General features: G+C 40.6%; 1 long non-coding RNA gene across 1 annotated transcript; it reads left to right on the top strand.

The window, feature by feature from the left end:
• The first annotated feature begins 1,034 nt into the window (after positions 1 to 1,034).
• Positions 1,035 to 1,687, top strand: LOC129762977 (uncharacterized). Its single transcript, XR_008740767.1, has 3 exons — positions 1,035 to 1,143; positions 1,208 to 1,258; positions 1,352 to 1,687. It is a non-coding gene; the product is annotated as an uncharacterized LOC129762977 (long non-coding RNA).
• Positions 1,688 to 20,824: the final 19,137 nt, after the last annotated feature.

The following is a 20,824-nucleotide window of genomic DNA, read 5'->3' as shown; positions in this document are numbered from 1 at the left end:
ACGTCACAAAATTTTATGCTTTTATACTTGCAGTACTTTTCGTGTATTTTTTTCTCTTCTTTCTCCGTCGTTTAACCGGATAAAATCCCCGCTGTAACCTCCAAGCGTGAATAGGACTCTTCTGGTTCCGGTATCCTTACTCGACGTCGACTATCAATGGCGGAGATTGCAGTCGAACGTCCTTTATCTCAATGGCGGGTACCACACGTCTCGGCGGAGAAAAAGATGAAATATAAAAAAAAGGCCCGCTGAAAGGACCTGTCCAGCGCATTATTTCTTAGTCTTGATTCTCGCCAATACACTACTTTACCTTTTTTTTCTCTCTTCCGGTTCTCTTCTTCTTTTTAGCTCTTATATTTTCTCTTATAATTTCTATAAATTAAATATTAAATTACTAATAATTCATTCCTTTTCAATTTCCCACTAACCTTTTAATTCTTATAACAATCTTTTTCTATCTTCTCTATTTGCTCTCGATGCACTCTGGCACTATTAAAATTCACTTGTTCCGGCGCGCACTTCCTACTTCCTTGATGGTGGAAAGTCGTTAGCCGGCACTACTCTTTACCGAGCTTTTCTTTTCTTTTTTTCTTTTGTGTGAGTTCATTTAAGTTTTACCTAGTTGGCAGCTCTGTTGAATGACAGATGGTCCCATGGAGCGTATTTCACGGTGGGCATCTTTACCCAGGGCTCACACCGTTCACTATTGGGCCAACTGTTCACAAGCAACAGGCGGTGGGTATTTATGGCGATTTTATTGAAACATTATGTTGGGATCTATTATTTGGGTAGAGCCCAAATTAATGCTTGGGACCAACGGTTACATTACCCCTCCGACGGTTTCAAAATAACATTCTTGTTAATTTTGAGTATCAATTACCAGAACGACTTTATCTTCATACCTTTTCATCCTAAGTTAATACTGGAAAAAATCATGATCGTGGTTTTATTTTTTTGCATCCCCTTAGCATTCTCTTCCTTATTTTGTAAGAGCAATAAGACGATGTTCATTAAGTGTTGATGTGTTCATCGCATGAACCCAAACAGCTGTCAGTAGTGTTATTAATTACATTGCCTCCTCTCTCAAATCAAGTCAAATCGCGAAAAATAATCTCGTCCTAGCGCTACGGACGTTGAGATGCGGTTCGTTCTGCTTTTATCGGTCTAATTTACCATTCATCGATTTTGTTGCAATTCAACTTTTCAGGAGTCATCCTCAAACGATAAATTTCGCGAATAAAGTGGATTTAATGATTCGGTATGTACTCGTACACATTCTCAAAGTGTTATAACATCAGCTGTGAAAACATGAATCCATGAATTCAATTTTCCATTTCTTGTTTACTTTCAGATCCTCACACTTACCTTCCATGGTCTGCAGTACCCGGAAGCCAAGTGGAGTTCTTCAAACAACGTCTATTCCAGTGCTTTCATAATATTTTACGTCAATCTTTAATTGACCAAATTCTCTTTCTAACTGTCAATTTTCCTTCTTTTTTATTTCTAGGAACTGGGCTTCAGATCAGCGGAGGAGAAAACCCCCAATGGTTTCCCTGTATTATCGATTAACTCATACGAGCTAGTGCCCACCCTCGCTTTGACGGTGTATGGGGTGTAACACGGTGCAAGTTTTGCATTGTATTTATCCACAGCAGAGGACTGTTTAAAATTCCGTTTCAGTACCGTCTGACCAACTTTATACACTGGAGCCATTTTTTTACGACGTAAATTGTAATATTGTGAATTTTTGAGGTATTGTTTTTCTAAATTTTTGACCACAAGGTCCCGAATAAATTTATCTATTTGTAACTTGTTTTCTAGCCTTTTAGAATCCGAAATTTCTGTCTCCTCCCTATCTACTCGATGTTCGTCGCCTCTCGCAACTACTTCGTGCCCAAAGATAATTTTATGCGGGGAAAATTCCGTTGAACTGTGAGGCGTAGAATTCAACACCTGTTCCACTTCTGATATTCGCGTGTCCCAGAGCGTCTGGTTCGATCGAACATAGGTTCGAATGCAGGCATTAATGGTTCTATTTAGCCTCTCAACTGGGTTTGCCTGACAATGATGCCGCGCATTAGCCCAATGTTGGACACGGAATTTTTCAAGGAGAGATTTGAACTCCTTCGATAAAAAAGTGGATGCGTTGTCCGAAATAAGACATTCTGGTACAGCATATCGTCTGAACAGATTATCCTCTAGAATTCTGGTCACTAGCGTAGTGGATATTTTACGAAGAGGGAATAACCAACAATATTTGGAAAAAAGGTCCATCACGACGAACAGATGAGAATTTCCTGACCTACTTCGGGGAAGCGATTGGATGAAATCAACAGCCAATATCTGAAAGGGCTTCGTAGTAATCCTCTGCTGCCCCATTACAGGATGTTGAGACCGGTTACTCGGCTTACTTTCTTGACAGATCGTACACTTTTGTACGTATGATTTTATATCTTTGGCCATATGAGGCCAGTAATATTTCCTCCTAACCTTTGCCAACGTTTTCTCGTAACCCATATGAACTGCCTCATCGTGTTCTTCGTACAAGATTTTCTCCTTCAAAACAGCCGGAACACAGACTTTCCATTCGAAGCGATAGTCTATGTTTTCTGGACCGGAGACGAACTTCTTCAAAATACCATTCTCAAATCGGAAATCCTTGAAGTTTTCCGGATCTTCAGCAACCTTGTGCACCATGTAGTTGTACCATTCGGATTCTGCGGATCTGGCACTGACCTCTTCCACGGCCCTGGACAGAGCATCAGGTACGACGTTATCTGCCCCTTTTCGATGAAGAATTTCCATGTCGTACTTTTGGAGTTCTAAACTCCAACGACATAATCGAGACGAAGTTTTCCAACTACTACGGAGGATGAATGTCAAAGCGGATGCGTCTGTGACTACCGTGAACTTTGTTCCCTCAATGTAACACCTGAACTTCTCTAACGACTTCAGAACTGCTAAGGCTTCTTTCTCTGTAGCCGCATATCGCTGCTGAGTGGACCCTAATTTCTGTGAGAAGTAAGCCACCGGCTTATCGACATCCTCATCCCTTTGTGTCAAAACTCCTGCAATCGCGGAGTCACTGGCGTCACAGTGAACGGAAAATGGCTTTGAAAAATCAGGATTCGTCAAGATGGGAGCACTGATCAACAACTCCTTGATCTTGACAAACGCTGCTTCAGCCAAGTCGTTCCATTTTACTACCTTCGGTTGATCCTTCAATAGATCAGTCAGCGGACGTGCAATTTCACTAAAGGTGGATATAAACCGCCTATAGTAATTGCACATTCCGAGAAATCTGCGCAGCGATCGAAGTGACTTCGGGCGTTCGAAATTGACAATTGCTTCAACGCGGTCTGGGTTTGGGCGAAGCCCATTTTTACTAAGAATGTATCCCAAGTAGGGCACCTCTGAGACACAAAACTGGGACTTATGTAGGTTGATTGACAAATTTGCTGCCCTGAGCCTAGTCGCCAACTCTTTCAGTCGGTCAAGGTGCTCTTCAAACGTGTTGCTTACCACGATGATATCATCCAGGTAAACAAACACGTTTGGTTCCAGTTCACTTCCCCCTAAGACTCGGTCCATCAGTCGTGACAAAGTTGCCGGACTGTTCACCAAGCCGAAGGGCATACGAGTGAACTGAAACAGCCCTCTTCCTATCACAGAGAATGCTGTAAACTTGCGTGAACGTGGATGAAGTGGAACCTGGAGGAATGCTTTCGACAAATCTACTGTCGCGATATAATGACACGGACCTAAGCGACTAAGGATTCTATCAGCGTGTGGAAGTGGGTATGAATCCCTGACAGTTCGCTCGTTGAGCTTCCTTGCATCCAAACATAACCGGACGGAACCATCTGGCTTATCCACTGGTACCAGACGAAGAGACCAATCACTATAGGAGCGTTCAATGATCCCACATTTAAGCATACTATCCAACTCTTGTTTAATTTTTTTCCTGTCTAACCGGCGAAGTCGGAAACGGGTTGATACGAACTGGGGAAAGCTTCTTCGCCTCTTCCGACAGTTCTATTCGATGGCTGATCATCGAAGTGGTCTCCAATTGACCCACTTCAGCGGACTTGAATAATTGTTTTACCTCCTCAAGTTTTCGAAATTGTTCCTCCGTTAATGAGGACTCCACAGTGTGATCAATCATTTCATCCACAGAAATCGCACAATCATTTGACACAATCGTCGGAACTATACTGAACGCTTGCCAGAAGTCTGATCCCAAGATCAACCTGCGTTTTACTGACGGAATTACTAGTGCTGATAAAATCTTGGTGGATCCCTTGAACGTAATCGGCAGTTCTACACAACCCGAAACGTCCAATTTCTGTCCACTAGCAGTGGAAATATCAATGCTTACTGGTTGCAAACGTAATCTACAAGATTTCAGCAACGAATCGGAACCAAAACCTAAAATACTCCGACTCGCACCGCTATCTAGTAAACCAATTAGTGGATTATTTAAAACTTCTACTCTCACGAAAGGTCGATCATCGTTAGCTATTCTGAGAAAATTTTCATTAATCTCTAAATCAGAAAGCCTATATTCATCGCTGTCAACTTTCCGATAACCAAGCGACTGAAGACTCATATTGGGTTTGCTGGGGGGATTAATCTGATACTCGCCAGCCGTCGACCCCTCTCGACGGCCACTTAGGCGTTTTTTGCACACCACGGACAAGACGTGGTCTCCACATTGTGGAAACCGCACTTGAAACAATACTTATGCTTGGGTCGCTCACACTCAGATTGGTGATGACCCGGAAGACGACAGTTAAAGCACATGCCTAGCTTTGGTGGAATATATTTCTCCAGCAATACCTTTAACCCATTCGGCACATCTTTCTCCTCGGTTACGTTTTCCTCAGGCGCTCTCATCCGAGACAATTTCCGACTTTCTTCAACTTTCTCCGACTTCTCAGACAATTTTGTCTCCGTATGAACCTTTACCGAACGATTCTCCTTTGGTTTATGGACAAGCTTTAACTCATTCACCTGGTTTCTACTTCGATTCGGAGCTTCTTCCTGGTTGCGCGACTCGTATTTATACCAATAGGTCGCATCTAGTTTTCGAGCGAAAGGTTTGAGATCCGCTAAATTATCAATTTGAGCCGCTACTACATGACCTTTGTAATCAGCTCTCAAATTTCGAAATATTATCTCAAACTTCTTCTTTTCGGAAATTGGTTTTGTAACAGAATTTAATATTTGTTGAATATCAAAAAAGAAGTACTGGAACTTCTCTTTCGGTCGCTGTTTCCTCTCAATAGCTCTAACCTCACTAACATGGTCATGATCAGGACCCAAGAATTCCTTCTTCATTTCACGTACTAACTCCTGCCAGTCCGTAAAGTCCTCATTCTCTACCCCTTGCATAAACCACAGTTTAGCTAAACCAGAAAATAGATGTACAGCTGACCGAAATAATTCCCTTTCAGATATATTCTCCGACCTCGCATAAAATTCAACCTCCTTTATGAACCGCATCAGACCATGACCTCCATCCCTACCATCATAACGACGCAGATTCCACTCAGATACCGACTTGCCTCGCCGGGGTTGAGACTTACGAGCCCTTGGTTTGGATTGCACGGGAGATGCAGACGAAGAAGAATCAGATGAACGATCAGCATCCACTTTCGACAGGGCATTCGGAGCCTTGTTCCCTCTTAAATCATACCTGTTTACGACTTTTTCTTTTGATCTTTGGCTAGACGGGTTTACAACTTTGGGAGAGCCAATCGGGTTTGAAAAGGTTGACTCTACTCCGGATCGAAGCTGTCGACGCGCTTGGTTCGCTGCTGAACTTGATGGCAAAGGTTGATTATTCGCATACTCATCTATTTCAGTATCGTCTGTCTGTGTTTCCTGTGAAACACGCTGTCCAGAGCCCAAGCCTAACTGTAAATCGCGAAGAGAATTCGAAATTTGTAACATCACTTCCTTCCTAATGGACTCAATCGGAGTGAAAATCGTAAAATAAGTGGTATACAGTTGGCGAATATTGCCAAGCAGTTTATCCAAATCTTCTAAATCGTTTTCATTTTCCGCAGTTCTCTGAATGATCGAACATCGAACCACATAATGAATTAAACGTGTCCCTAGTGCCTCCTTGACACCTTGGAACTCTTTTTTCTTTGACAAAAAATCGCTTATTTCTTTCACCTTTTCATCTATTATTCCTATCTCGTTATCCACTGTACGTGTCTGGCACGTCTCAAAATCCAACTCTAACGGATCCCCTCTTTCCCTTTTCAGTGTCTCACGCAAACGTCTTCGCAGAACTGATAAAGTTTCAGTTTTATCGAACTGAACTGCCCGAATTTCCAGTTCAAATTCAACTTCTTCTTTATCCAAATGGTGAACCAGGAGAGCCCTATACTTGATCTGGAACTCTGATTCCATGGCTGAGAATTTTCGGGGTGGGTGGTGTCCCTTGGGTGTATTGAGTGTTCGAACCTCAGCCAGATCAACGTCTGTGCCCTGTACAAACTCACTCTGATCTCCACCAGTACTCACCCTTCTCAGTCCTGATTGGTTTTAACCGGACTCCAGGAATGTTTAAAAACGGCTTTTGAAGTTCTAGGACCCACTCTATACAACCAAAAATCACCAACAACCTCGAAAATTTCTACAATTTGCACCAAATAATCGTCCACTTCTTTCCTCCCGCTTACACCGAATGTAAATCTTCTGAAAAGCAACAAAACCAATGTTGTAGCACCGTATATTATGCTATACTCGAGGCACTTTCAACCTGATTATTCGCTGTAATTGCAAACCTACTAGCGCATTAATTATTCCAATTATTTTATCCTGAGCTAGCAATTGCTTGTTATTCACCCTCGTCGCTTGGAGAACGCACCAAAACAAAACAGTCTATTGTATTTTCTCCCTCCTCCGCGGTGAAAGATAATGTAACCGATTTGTTAAAAAAATTCAATAATAATTCTCAATTTTTTTTTCAGTTGGGCGCCAATTTGAAACTCTCTAATTAGGGATTTCCTTTCTCAGGGTCGTTTAACCTGCTTCCGGTCACTCGACAACAGCTGTTCCTCCAGCAAAAAGGAGCAGTGTCGGTTTTATCTTTCTCCACAAGACCTACGCATTCCTTTGAAGCCACCAACTACTCCCACAATCAACTATCTCTCAAAGGTTGAGCAATGCTAGCCAACTCCGCCGACCAATCGAGGACGAGGGCTGGCGACTCCTTTCGAGTCCGAACAAAACGGGAATTTCCAAAACCGCAATAGAGGAGATAAATGTAATTTTCTTTTTTAATTCCTTCCTTTTAAATCTACTCTTTAATTTTCTTCTGACCCTATCCTATTTTCCCTCCCTTTTTCTTCTGTCCTATTTGTGACGTCACAAAATTTTATGCTTTTATACTTGCAGTACTTTTCGTGTATTTTTTTCTCTTCTTTCTCCGTCGTTTAACCGGATAAAATCCCCGCTGTAACCTCCAAGCGTGAATAGGACTCTTCTGGTTCCGGTATCCTTACTCGACGTCGACTATCAATGGCGGAGATTGCAGTCGAACGTCCTTTATCTCAATGGCGGGTACCACACGTCTCGGCGGAGAAAAAGATGAAATATAAAAAAAAGGCCCGCTGAAAGGACCTGTCCAGCGCATTATTTCTTAGTCTTGATTCTCGCCAATACACTACTTTACCTTTTTTTTCTCTCTTCCGGTTCTCTTCTTCTTTTTAGCTCTTATATTTTCTCTTATAATTTCTATAAATTAAATATTAAATTACTAATAATTCATTCCTTTTCAATTTCCCACTAACCTTTTAATTCTTATAACAATCTTTTTCTATCTTCTCTATTTGCTCTCGATGCACTCTGGCACTATTAAAATTCACTTGTTCCGGCGCGCACTTCCTACTTCCTTGATGGTGGAAAGTCGTTAGCCGGCACTACTCTTTACCGAGCTTTTCTTTTCTTTTTTTCTTTTGTGTGAGTTCATTTATGTTTTACCTAGTTGGCAGCTCTGTTGAATGACAGATGGTCCCATGGAGCGTATTTCACGGTGGGCATCTTTACCCAGGGCTCACACCGTTCACTATTGGGCCAACTGTTCACAAGCAACAGGCGGTGGGTATTTTCTCTCGATTCAATCACACACAAAAAGCATACTTAGGCGATATTCCGGTGGTGAGACACATTCATTTTTCGTGAGGACATCGACAAGACAACATCGTTGCCTAACGTGCTGGAGGAGGTGGACGGCGAAGGATCGACACATACACGCGCAGAACTCTTTTCGTTAGGATGCCATTCAGCATCGAGAAAGTTCCGGAAAGATCTAATCATTGCTGGAAAATAATCTGCCAGTTCCTTTGGGAATTTTCAAAATATATTCATGTGAAAGAGTTTAATTGAATGTTTTCTATCCATGTAACACTGTGACCAAATATGTTTCAATCAAGTGCTATTAACAGGTGGTTATCGAGTTGGCATTAACCACTGGTGGGCTTCCAGTATAGAGGAAAATGTGGAAATATCTAATCGTTACTGAAAATAATCTGCCAGTTCCTTTGGGAATTTTCAAAATATATTCATGTGAAAGAGTTTAATTGAATGTTTTCTATCCATGTAACACTGTGACCAAATATGTTTCAATCAAGTGCTATTAACAGGTGGTTATCGAGTTGGTATTAACCACTGGTGGGCTTCCAGTATCGAGGAAAATGTGGAAATAACTAATCGTTACTGAAAATAATCTGCCAGTTCCTCTGGGAATTTTCAAAATATATTCATGTGAAAGAGTTTAATTGAATGTTTTCTATCCATGTAACACTGTGACCAAATATGTTTCAATCAAGTGCTATTAACAGGTGGTTATCGAGTTGGTATTAACCACTGGTGGGCTTCCAGTATCGATGAAAATGTGGAAATATCTAATCGTTACTGAAAATAATCTGCCAGTTCCTTTGGGAATTTTCAAAATATATTCATGTGAAAGAGTTTAATTGAATGTTTTCTATCCATGTAACACTGTGACCAAATATGTTTCAATCAAGTGCTATTAACAGGTGTTTATCGAGTTGGTATTAACCACTGGTGGGCTTCCAGTATCGAGGAAAATGTGGAAATAACTAATCGTTACTGAAAATAATCTGCCAGTTCCTCTGGGAATTTTCAAAATATATTCATGTGAAAGAGTTTAATTGAATGTTTTCTATCCATGTAACACTGTGACCAAATATGTTTCAATCAAGTGCTATGAACAGGTGGTTATCGAGTTGGTATTAACCACTGGTGGGCTTCCAGTATCGATGAAAATGTGGAAATAACTAATCGTTACTGAAAATAATCTGCCAGTTCCTCTGGGAATTTTCAAAATATATTCATGTGAAAGAGTTTAATTGAATGTTTTCTATCCATGTAACACTGTGACCAAATATGTTTCAATCAAGTGCTATTAACAGGTGGTTATCGAGTTGGCATTAACCACTGGTGGGCTTCCAGTATCGAGGAAAATGTGGAAATAACTAATCGTTACTGAAAATAATCTGCCAGTTCCTCTGGGAATTTTCAAAATATATTCATGTGAAAGAGTTTAATTGAATGTTTTCTATCCATGTAACACTGTGACCAAATATGTTTCAATCAAGTGCTATTAACAGGTGGTTATCGAGTTGGCATTAACCACTGGTGGGCTTCCAGTATCGAGGAAAATGTGGAAATATCTAATCGTTACTGAAAATAATCTGCCAGTTCCTTTGGGAATTTTCAAAATATATTCATGTGAAAGAGTTTAATTGAATGTTTTCTATCCATGTAACACTGTGACCAAATACATTTGGTTTTGTGGTTTTTCAATCAATCGCAATCAACAGGATAGCTTCTGAAGATTATTCTTCCCCATCAGTAGGATATTTCCGTATCCAATATTGGATGCATAAAACCTTGTGCCTCCAACGTAACGCTCTCGTTTTCGAAGTTCTCCAAATATTCATTCATTCAGAATGAATTCAGATTCAACTTCATACAAATGATCTCTAATTCAACGATAGTCCTACGTCACCCTTGCGGTTATACCATAGATATAACCCACTTCCTGTTTTTGTGTCATGATTTGTCATTTCAATTTATTTTAATTTCTTCAATCAACGCTCTAGAATACTTGAAATAGTGTGAACGGATTAAAAAAATGTACTGCTGCGTGCATTTTGTCTGATTACAATCCCAACGGTCTATACTGATCTGCATACTCTATCTATTCTTACCATTTGCGTAACACTTGTAAAACGGTTTATAATTCAGAAAGGTTTTTTGTAACTAGCATGATTTTTTAAAGGAACGAAAAATGGCGGCACATTCTCTGGGTGATATCCATAAATGCAGTTCGATAATGCTGACGTAATATGTTTACATCCAAATTGGATGTCTACTTGCGGGAATGGACTGCCTTGTTTTGTATACTTTGGCTAGTGCCTATATATACCAGATGAAGCAATCATGTGGCATTCTCGAATTTATGTTAAAGAGAAGGAAGGATTTTGTAGAATTTCATTCTCACACAGTTCATCTCTCGTATCTCGCTCTCGCATGTGAAAATGCGAAAATGGCATACCCTAGCAATAACAAAACAAACAACCCCCGCTCGACAAACCGTAATCCTCTTCCTATTGAAGTAATGATGTTGCTTCACTTGTATATATAATCATGGGCTAGATCTAAGTAAGTACTGCACGCACTCAATAGGTATAAGCAAGTACTGTACGCACTCGATAACACGCAACTGTCAAAATTGTTCATTGCTTGTGTTTTTTTATTCTTTTCTTGTTCCTGTATCATCTAAATTTCCACAGAGTCAAATTATAAATACTCGCATATAGAAAAACCTACCAGGAAATGGCAACGAAAATATCCGTAGTTTCTCCATACGCTGCACACCGGAACAAATATCCACGTTATTAACGGGAGAAGATACATACATTCCAACCATCTTAATAAGAAATGGAAACAGAATTGAAACCTTTCTTGGTGCAGGCATGTCAGTTGTGGATACATGATTTAAAAATATATATATACTGCACGCTAAAACCTCTACTTTAGGTTATCCAGCTGATTATCATTAATGAAACGGTGTACAATGCTCTCCACAATGTAACGTTCGGTGTCAAATCCGGAACTTCCCCTAGTTTCAGACTGTCACTCGACCATTACAGTGACTATGTGCTCCTCCACGGTCTAATAGGGGCGAAAATCTTTGGATTTTCCTTTCCGCATTACTTTCTCTGGAGAAAACCCTGATGATTGAGTTGGAAGCTAATATGCTATCAACCCAACCCGCATTATCACTTCTGCAGCCATTCCAACTCGCCGACATTGGGTGGCTGCTCCGCCACCATTCTTTTGCTGAAGCTTTCTTAGACGGTTGTCCCGACACGTCTCTTCCAAGCGGTTTCCCAACACGCGGTTTTCAGGCGGTTGTCCCGACACGCCACTTCCAAGCGGTTTCCCAAAACGCAGTTTTCAGGCGGTTGTCCCGACGCGCCATTTTTCCACGCGGTTGTCCCAACACTCCTATTTTTCAAGCGGTAATTCCAACACGCATTACCTCTGGCGGTTGTCCCGACGCGCCATTTATTTTCACAGACGGTTGTCCCAACACGCCATATTTTTAGAATTTTTTTTCTCTATGTCGGGTGATTTCACTGCATATTTAAATATCCGGCAGGATCGCCAATGTGAAGCATTCATATATTTACTGTACAGGTTCCTCAATGTAGTCGGTATAAACCTACAGTGAAATCACCCGACACAGGGAATAAATATTGAGTATGACTTACCGGCTCGACAGTTGTCTGTTGTGAGAGGAAATGATGCCGAATGTATGGCTAACTAGTGTTGGCAGTATATAATATCAACATCACTGTTATACTGTCAACTGCGAGGGATAGGACGTTGTGTCTTTCACGCACCTCACAATTACGATTTGTTCCCTCGTTGGATTCACATGCAGGCTAAAAAGGGTCCTTTTCAGGATCACAAAATTATCTTCAATCTAAAGAGTTTATTGTTTTGTTATCACTCGATACCCCCTTCTTGTTCGGCTAAACCTTTCTGTTTAGCGATTGCATTTGCCACTCGCCACAGCTTTCACAGTTGGAAAATTTCTTCCCATCCAGCTTTGTGACATGTTGTACAGTAAATTACATTCAATGCGACGTGCCGAAGCGCCACTCAGTATCGGATTGGAGGTAATTTTAACCTGTAATTGAACATTTGCGATGACAGTGGTACAGTGTCGACTTTCAATGTGGGGTCATAATTTGGACGACGAACTCTATGTTTACAAAAATGTCCAACTAAATATGTCGCATTACAGGTCCGTCCAATTAGCTAAATGTCGAGATAAGTGTAAATTACTGTACTTTCAATCTAGAAGCAATTTAAGAATTGGTGAAAATCAATAAGCTCAGAACAACTGCCAAATTCACATACTCATCATATCCTGGCAAACAAATTATGAAAAAATCAATTTGTGTTTTATTATTATTTTGGATATTGTTTTAGAAAGCATTGAACTGTATTTCGTAAACTCTTTTTTGGAAGGCCCTGAAAGCGCCTTGTTTTATGGAATGGTTCCAATTTAGAAAACTTAGTACTCGTGGTTTTGAAAAAGACGGGTTGGTAATGTCGGGAACATAACCGGAGTGACGTAGGACTATACAAAGGGGACAGCTTTTGCTAAATATATTTTTTAAATATATTGTTTTATTTTCTTCTCCTACGTGAATACCCACCTATCTACCTGAAAAATGGATTAGTTTACTGTTTACTCTTTATGAACATGTTGGGGGTTCTGAAAAGAACTTTTGTGTTGTGTTTTTGCATTTTTTTACAAACTTTCTCAATTTTTTCTTTTTTTTTTATCTGTATCATAGTGATTTTTAACTCATTTGGCTGGTTCGTCACTTTTTACTTCCATTTTTGGAAGAATGTCGGGAGTGAGAATTGAACTCGTGATCTTTAGCGTGAGAGGCATGGATGTTACCACTACGCCAGATCGACTCCACATCAATTTTTTCTTACTATCTCATAGTTGATTCTTAATTTTTTTCTGAAGGCTTTGTACTGTACGCCGGGCATCTTTCGGCGTATGCACATATCGTACAATCAAAATGATGGCTGTGATAGGGAATGCATAGGTGGTCATCAGCTTATTCACTATCTTTATTTCACTATTGAGCACATTACCGTACCTTAAACTGTGGTTTCGAAGACGAATGAATTGTAAGATTTGTATCTCCGCAAACAAAGTAAATAGAAATGAAAAAGAACTGAGGTTTTGGAGACGAACTCTACGATCTGTCGAGAATTAAACTAGCTATAAGCGTTCTTAAAAACCAACAGTAAATTAACACAGGATTAAAGTCCTTTAAAATAAGGACAGAGCAGCAGGAAATACATAGCTCATCATGTTGCTCCTTAGTTATGTCTCTATACAATGCAGATGTAACGTCAGTCAATTTTCAACATCAGTTATCAACCAAAGAAAGCAGTTCTTGGTAATGAGAAAATTCGTTAATGCCATCCTGCATACAATGTGTTGTAATTTGAATCCACTTTTAATTCGGAAACCATTGTGAAAACTGAATGATCAATTTAAAAGACCCCAAACCAATAAGTTCAAGAACAACCATAAACAAAATAAAACAGTTTATATTATATGTCATATTATGTCACTTTAGAATGCATTGGAATTGTGAAAAACTTTTAATAACTCTTCTTTGAAAGGTTTAATGGCCCTGAAAAGCGCCGAGTTTTACGGTGGCTGGTTTTGCCACCAAAACAGTCTGTATAAACAAACTTTTTCCTTCTTCTACCTGCTGCCGTTTTGCGATTGCGTTTGCCACTCGCTGAAACTAGTTGTTGCCATCGAACCGAATGTGTTCTGTTCTGTAGGCAGGTTTTCTTATTGTCGTGAGCAGCTTTGCAAGCCAACTCGAGCACTCCGGCGGCCGAAATTCTATAACCGCTATTAGGTATACTGGTGCTCCGGCACCAATCCGTTGATGCGATGTGATGTGAAACGATGCCATACAACCACCACCAACACTGATTTCCGATTTGAAAGAGAAAGAGATATTTTTCAGCGGATTCGCGCATTTTGTACTTTATCGGTACACGGTCACAGGATAGAGACAAATCGGCAGACTCAGCCAAAGGGGCGAGTTCAACGAGATGAACGAATGAGCGTTAAAAGGCAGCGATGGCATAAAAATACATTCATTACGATTTGTTCGCTCGTTGGATTCACATGCAGGCTAAAAAGGGTCCTTTTCAGGATCACAAAATTATCTTTAATTTGAAGAGTTTATTGTTTTGTTATCACTCGATATCCCCATCTTGTTCGACTAAACCTTCCTGTTTAACGATTGCGTTTACCACTCGCCACAGCTTTCACAGTTGGAAAATTTCTTCCCTTCCAGCTCGTGACATGTTGTACAGTAAATTATATTTAATGCGACGCGCCGAAGTGCCACTCAGTGTCGCATTGGAGGCGATTTTAACCTGTAATTGAACATTTGCGATGACAGTGGTATATGTTTACAAAAATGTCCAACTAAATAAGTCGCATTACATGTCCGTCCAATTTGCTAAATGTCGAACTAATTGTAAATTACTGTACTTTCAATCTGTTATTCAAGATTTGGTGAAAATTGAATAATTAGGAAAGTCCCCAACTATCAATAAGCTCAGAACAACAGCCAAATTCACATACTCATCAGATCCTGGCAAACAAATTATGAAAACATCAATTTGTGTTTTATTGTTATTTTGGATAATGTTTTAGAAAGCATTGAACTGTATTTCCTAAATTCTTTTTTGAAAGGTTTAATGGCCCTGAAAAGCGCCTTGTTTTATGGAATGGTTCCAATTTAGAAAACTTAGTACTCGTGGTTTTGAAAAAAACCATTTCGAACGCCCTCGATGCCGCCTTGTTCTGGATTTGCCACCAAAGCAGTTTGTATAAAGAACAAACTTTTTTCTTCTGCTACCTGATGCCGTTTTGCGATTGCATTTGCCACTCGCCACTCGCTGCAACTGCCTGTTGTCTTGATGTCCACCGAACCGAATGTGTTCTGTTCCGAATGCGGGTTTTCTTATCGTCGCGAGCAGCTTTGTCAGCTAACTCGATCACTTCGGCGGCCGAAACTATATAACGCCGACTAGGTGGACTGGTGCACTGGTACTAACGCGCTCGGCCTAGCTACCCTTGCGGGGAACTCCAGATCAACACGGTTCGAGCGGGATTTTGCTTTTCCCTTCACTTTTCCTCCTTTGCCATGTCCAGACATGGCTGATTGGGTTGGTTTGTTGATGTGTTGTGATGCGAACTGATGTGGTGTACGGTTTGAATGAGAATGATCGTTACGGCAGCGGAGCGGGGATTTTTAAGCTGACTGGCTGGCTCGAGAATTACGCATGTGTGAGACAGCGACCAATGTTTCGTTCATTTTTTTTCTTTTTCCTTTCCAATCGTGCTTCATTCTATTTCGCTGCTGCTCTGGTTGCCCGTTTTGGTCGGTACGATTTGAGGAGCACAAAATGGACCAATCAAAAATGGGCACATAGTGCATTTGGACAATGCTTGATATTTCACAATTATTCAATTATTTATCTCAAGAAAAATGAAATGTTATTCGTTATGATAGACGCGTAGATATATTTCCTATCAATTGATGCAAAAACCTTTGCGATCTATTGAGAAATGCTCGAGTTATAAGCGTTCCAAATCTTGCATTTTTTCCTACTTGTTCAGTGCCTAGATTTCCATTTCACCCCCTATATCTTCCGGTTAGACGTAGTCCTACGTCAAAAAACCATTTCGAACGCCCTCGATGCCGCCTTGTTCTGGATTTGCCACCAAAGCAGTTTGTATAAAGAACAAACTTTTTTCTTCTGCTACCTGATGCCGTTTTGCGATTGCGTTTGCCACTCGCCACTCGCTACAACTGCCTGTTGTTGTCTTGATGTATTCTGTTCTGAATGCGGTTTTTCTTATCGTCGCGAGCAGCTTTACCAGCCAACTCGATCACTTCGGCGGCCGAAACTATATAACGCCGGCTAGGTGGACTGGTGCACTGGTACTAACGCGCTCGGCCTAGCTACCTTTGCTGAGCAATTGGCGGATACACCTACGGGGACTGCACACCTGCACGGTTCGAGTGGGACTTTGCCTTTCCCTTAACTTGTCCTCCTTTGTTACGTCCACGATGCCGATGCCGTACAACCACACGGGTTTACGGTTTGCAAGAAAATAAGATATTTTCTTCTTCTTCTTCTTTGTTTTTAAGAGGCTTTAAACTTTGCAGTTCATTCGCCTTTAGCCCAGTGAAGAGCCACAATGAAACCAGCCCAGAGGGGGCTGGCGAAAGAGTAACCAAAAACAAAAAATCACCCATCAGATCTGTCCGCTCGACTCTCGATTCAAGAAGAAGGTAGGAAGGAATCCTATGCTTCATAAGATATTTAATATAAGCTGTAAAGGGAATTAAATATTTACTGATCCGGGGACCAAAGCGGTAACGAAGCACAATTGTCCCAGATTTCAAGTGAAAGGCGTGTTCCGAAAACAAAAAACACAAAAAAGCCCTTTTCAGGAGGACAGGAAGGAAAGGAGTGGAAAGGATCTGGGTGGGATTAAAAGGAATGGATGAGGGAGGAGTGACCTGGGTAGGAAAAGGGGAAGGAGTGGGAAGGTATGGCTTCTGAAATTGTAAATTAGTTAGTTGGCATTTGTCAGTAATTTATTCATTTTTTTATATGTATATATATTTTATTTAATTTTATTTTATTTTATATGTACATGTATACACATATACATATTTATATGTATTTAAAAAGTATTGAGTGTCAGGAATCGCCATCCATCCCACTGAGTGAAATGGAGGACAACTCCCGGCATTTAGAGTAAAATATAATATTAGACTAGGAACCGCCACTCACCCTACCATCTCCAAAAATAAGGTGAAAGTCAGTTTCTGGTCTTACGAGTATGATGTGAAAGTTATTTAAAGAAATAATGCGATTAAATATAATATAGATGAGTGAAAGCCTAGAGACCGCCCTCGGTCCTACCTCTCCCTCAATAAGGCGGTGGCTCCAGGTCTTTCGATTTGATGGAAAGTATGGTGAGAAATAGATAACATATATCTAGCATGAGAGATTTGGAGCATCATCCGCTCTACCCTCTTCAATAATAAAGCGGATGATAACTCCTGGCCTCTCAATTTAACTAAGATAATCGTAGAATTGTTGTAAGAATGCTGAAAAGTAAAGGTTATAATAATGTAATGATTACAGCGTAGGTTTGATGAAAGAAATTATTTATTTGTTCTATTATTACCCTTTGGGGGGCTAGAATTTTTCCTGTTGTGAGTGTTGTTAGTGTTGATGTTATTTTTGGTTGGAGTAGATTGGCTTGAACTGTCAGCCTGTGATTGTTGATTATTAGTGTGTGAGTGTCTATTGCTAGCGTGTGTGTTTTGGTTGTTGTGAGTGTTGGTTCTTTCAGTTGTATGTTCGTTTCGTGTACGTTTCCTTTGACTTTCTTTAGTTTGTTTATTTTCCTCATCAGAAGACTTATGTTCTTCTGAAGATGTTCCCTTGTTCGAAATTTTCCTTTTATTCTTTTTCTTTATTTCTATATATTCCATTGAATTGTCTGAACCCTCATTAGTTTCCCTATTCTGTTCTTCTTCGGTTTCCATATTTTTCTGTTCCTCTTCTTCATCTTCTGATACTTCCGAATCTTCTTCCGATTCTTCATTTGAGTTAACCGATTCATCTTCGGAATGGACGGATGGGCTCTCATCCTGAGGGGAATTATTAGAAGTGCATTGGCATTTGCACTGTGTGCAGCCGCCAACAGCATATTTAGCAATGTCCAGTCTGTCTTTAAGGACACTGGAGTAGGTAGTTTCATTATTCTGGAAATTGAAGATTTCTCGGGCTTCCTTGTAGGAAATTCCCTGGTCAATACGTATTTTGGTAATTTTATTTTCAATTATCCATACTGGGCACATCGTACTAGAAGAGGAATGATTACCCTTGCAGTTGACACAATATGCAGAAGATTTGCAAATTTTATTTCCTGACTTTTTTATTTGGTGCTCTTGGCCGCAATTAATGCATAGTGGATTGTCACGCTTACACCGTTTAGTGGTGTGTCCAAAGCGGAAGCATTGAAAGCAATGCATGGGATTTGGATAAAAATTCCTTGTCCCAGCACGAATGAAACCGAAGTAGATAAATTCGGGGATTACTGTTCCGCGAATTGTCAAAATAAGCGTCGGAGTTGGTATTATTGCATCATTATCTTTTCTGGTAATTCGCTTGACGTTGATCACTTTCTGATCTGCAAGCTCCTTTGCCAGTTCAGACTCGGTTAAATCTAAAACATCACGGCAAGTGACAACGCATTTGCGTTGGTTGAGTACCGGATGGCTAATTATCTCAATTGGAGTGTTGTCAATCAATTTAGTAATTTCAAGAAGCTTACCTAAATGTTCCTGGTTTCGTACTGGAAGGATGTATTGGATCCTGTTTTTGTCGTCTCTTTGAGGTCTGGCCTCATTTAAAGATGATTTGATCACACTGTTGATCGTTTTGCTGACAGTAAACGGGTTGGTGGGGAGGACATTGTCCCCTTTAGCTCGAAGAAGTAAAATTTCCAGAGGAACACACTCCGGATCAATCCACCTTGGGAGGGGCGGCCTGGTAGACTTCCCCTGATACAGATTGGTAGCTCGGCCTCCTGGAGGCCCGGAGCTACTGGAAGGCATTTTGTCGCCTGGCTATACCCCGGGTATAGCCGGCAAAATGGTCAAACTGTTCACTAGAACCCTTGTGAGAAAGGCTAATACTTCTGGATGTGACCAGGAAAAAGCCCTCACTGGGAGAAAACACACGAAATAAGCACAAGAGCACAAACAGTAAGTGTCCTTACTTTCACTTTTATAATTATGATCTTCAGCCTATCAGACTATTTTCCTAGAAATAGTTCACATTAATTTTCTTTTTATTTTCCTATTTCACTGTTCTTCCCAACTTCTTATCGCACTCACTTTCCATGTCCCAAAACACAAACGCTAGCAACGTGAAACACCCCTAATCACTGCCGCGAGAAAGTTCTGGAACCTGCAAAAAGTAGCGTGGGGAACGCTAAAAAGCGCGCCCCTTTTTCGCCGTTAAATAGATGCAACGGATGATGGAAGAGATGTGGGAGAACGAGAAATTAACCGCCGTTGCGGCAATATGTTATCCTTATGATGATTTTGTCCTTCTGCTGCTCTGCAAAGCTGTTACAAAATCTTGTTAGCACATATAATAAGCCTTAAGAAAGGCTGTAAGCAGAAAACTCCTATTTTTCTATACTCTTTTCCAAGGGGCGCCAAAAACACGACCGAATCGGTTGGATGTCAGTAGCACCTTAGGGGTTGAAATAAGATATTTTTTTGGGGTCCGCGTGTTTTATACTCTAGCGGTACACACTCACAGGATAGAGACAAATCGGCAGACTCAGCCAAAGGGGCGAGTCCAACGAGACGAACGAATGAGCGTTAAAAGGGAGCGAAGGCAAAAAAATAAATTCATTACGATTTGTTCGCTCGTTGGATTCACATGCAGGCTAAAAAGGGCCCTTTTCAGGATCACAAAATTATCTTCAATCTAAAGAGTTTATTGTTTTGTTATCACTCGATATCCTCATCTTGTTCGGCTGAACCTTCCTGTTTAGCGATTTGTTGCCACTCGCCACAGCTTTCACAGTTGGTAAATTTCTTCCCATCCAGCTTTGTGACATGTTGTACAGTAAATTACATTCAATGCGACGTGCCGAAGCGCCACTCAGTGTCGCATTGGAGGCGATTTTAACCTGTAATTGAACATTCGCGATGACAGTGTTACAGTGTCGACTTTCAATGTGGGGTCATAATTTGGATCTCTATGTTTACAAAAATGTCCAACTAAATAAGTCGCATTACATGTCCGTCCAATTAGCTAAATGTCGAACTAATTGTAAATTACTGTACTTTCAATCTGGAAACAATTTAAGAATTGATGAAAACTGAATAATCAGGAAAGTCCCCAACTATCAATAAGCTCAGAACAACTGCCAAATTCACATACTCATCAGATCCTGGCAAACAAATTATGAAAAAAATCAATTTGTGTTTTATTATTATTTTGGATAATGTTTTAGAAAGCATTGAACTGTATTTCCTAAACTCTTTTTTGGAAGGTTTAATGGCCCTGAAAAGCGCCTTGTTTTATGGAATGGTTCCAATTTAGAAAACTTAGTACTCGTGGTTTTGAAAAAAATCATTTCGAACGCCCTCGATGCCGCCCTGTTCTGGATTTGCCACCAAAGCAGTTTGTAAAAAGAACAAACTTTTTTTTTCTACTACCTGATGCCGTTTTGCGTTTGCCACTCGCCACTCGTTGCAACTGCCCGTTGTCTTGATGTCCACCGAACCGAATGTGTTCTATTCCGAATGCGGGTTTTCTTATCGCGAGCAGCTTTGGCAGCTAACTCGATCACTTCGGCGGCCGAAACTATATAACGCCAGCTAGGTAGACTGGTGCACTGGTACTAACGCACTCGGCCTAGCTACCCTTGCGGGGAACTCCAGATCAACACGGTTCGAGCTAGATTTTGCCTTTCCCTTCACTTTTCCTCCTTTGCCATGTCCAGACATGGCTGCTTGGGTTGGTTTGTTGATGTGTTGTGATGCGAGCCGATGTGATGTACGGTTTGAATGAGAATGATCGTTACGGAAGG

Source organism: Toxorhynchites rutilus, chromosome 1 (assembly GCF_029784135.1).
Source record: "Toxorhynchites rutilus septentrionalis strain SRP chromosome 1, ASM2978413v1, whole genome shotgun sequence".
Lineage (NCBI taxonomy): Eukaryota > Metazoa > Arthropoda > Insecta > Diptera > Culicidae > Toxorhynchites > Toxorhynchites rutilus.
The sequence above is the reverse complement of the archived record's forward strand: the minus strand, read 5'-3'. Positions and strand labels throughout refer to the sequence as shown.